Source organism: Hemitrygon akajei, chromosome 28, assembly GCF_048418815.1.
Source record: "Hemitrygon akajei chromosome 28, sHemAka1.3, whole genome shotgun sequence".
Lineage (NCBI taxonomy): Eukaryota > Metazoa > Chordata > Chondrichthyes > Myliobatiformes > Dasyatidae > Hemitrygon > Hemitrygon akajei.
Genome location: NC_133151.1, coordinates 36,253,846 through 36,255,546, shown reverse-complemented (window position 1 = coordinate 36,255,546; position 1,701 = coordinate 36,253,846). Strand labels below are relative to the sequence as shown.

General features: G+C 46.3%; 1 non-coding gene across 1 annotated transcript; it reads left to right on the top strand.

Annotated features, from left to right (window-relative positions):
• Positions 1-72, top strand: trnam-cau (transfer RNA methionine (anticodon CAU)). The gene has a single exon. It is a non-coding gene; the product is annotated as a tRNA-Met (tRNA).
• The last annotated feature ends 1,629 nt before the right edge of the window (positions 73-1,701 follow it).

Here is a 1,701-nt window from a genome sequence, read left to right as displayed (position 1 = left end):
AGCAGAGTGGCGCAGCGGAAGCGTGCTGGGCCCATAACCCAGAGGTCGATGGATCGAAACCATCCTCTGCTATATTCTCTGTTGGCGACAACGGATAGAGTCATTTTGACTTTCTACTGTCCAGACGAAGGTCAATGCCCCTCTCCCCTTCTTACCCCATCCCTTATTTATTTATTTTTTCCTCCCTCCTTTTTTTTCTCTCTGCCCCTTTCACAATCACTCTTTCCCTGTTCTCCATCTTCCTCTGGTGCTCCCCTTCCCATTTCCTTCACCCTACACCTCCTGTCCCATGATTCGTTCACTTCTCCAGCTGTGTATCCCTTTAGACAATCACCTTTCCACCTCTTAGCTTCATCTGTCCCCGTCCTGTCTTCTCCTATCATTTCGGATCTCCCCTCTCCTCCCAATTTCAAATCTCTGACTATCTCTTCTTTCAGTCACTCCTGACGAAGGGTCTCGGCCCGAAACGTGGACTGTAATTCTTCCTATAGATGCTGCCCGGCCAGTGGCGTTCCACCAGAATTTTGTGAGTGGTGCAGATATTCGTCCTTGCGTTTTCAAACACTAATGTATCACATTATGCAGCTATGACAGGAAGTTGCATTTCAATTGAAATAGGTTATCTATTCGTGCTATTTCAATTCTCGTCTCGGTGAGCGCGTTCGGCTGTTAACCGAAAGATTGGTTTTTCGAGCCCACCCAGGGACTCTAGTGATCCATTAGATTTGTTCCCTTCTCTCGTACAAGCGAAAATGTGCAGCAGCATCTATGGAATAAAGTACACAGTCAATTTTTCAGGCCGATCCCCTTCTACAGTCTCACGAAGCAGCCTGGCCTGCTGAGGTCCTCCAGCATTTTGTGTATGTTACTTGGATTTACAGCATCTGCACATATTCCCGTCTGTGATTCGACTGCTACACTGCGAAGTCTCTTCCGTGGAATCGAATTGAATAGACTTTATTAATTACGTCCTTCACATACGTGAGGAGTATTTTTTTTTACGTTAAGTCTCCGTCTAAATGTGTAATGTCCAACTTATAGCAATATATAATAAATAGTACGTACAACAGGACAGTCAGTATAACATAGAAATACGATTGTATCAGCGTGAATTCTTCGGTGTGGTGGCCTGGAAAATAAGCTGTCCCGGAACCTGTTGGTCCTGGCTTTTATGCTGCGGTACAGTTTCCCGGATGGTTACAGCTGGAACAGTTTGAAGTTGGTGTGACTCTGGTCCCCAACGATCCTTCAGGTCCTTTTTACACACCTGTCTCTGTAAATGTCCTGAATAGTGGGAAGGTCACATCAGCAGATGCGCTTGGCTGTCCGCACCACTATCTGAAGAGTCTTGAGATGGAGGGAAGTACAGTTCCCATTCCAGTCAGTGTTGCAACCAGTCAGGATGGTCCCCTGTAGAACGTCTTTAGGATTTGGGGACCCATATTAAATTTCTTCAACTGTCTGAGGTGAAAGAGACGCTGTTGTGTCTTTCTCACCACGCAGCCGGTATGTACAGACCTCGTGAGATCCTCGGTGACGTGTATGCCGAGGAATTTAAAGCCGATCACCCTCTCAACATCAGATCCATTGATGTTGATAGGGGATGCCTACTCTGAACAACTTTGAATCCTTCCATTGGTGAGAGTTCTGTGAAACCCTCTCTCACTTCTCCCTCTCTGTGATCTCGGCTCGTTTTTTTCT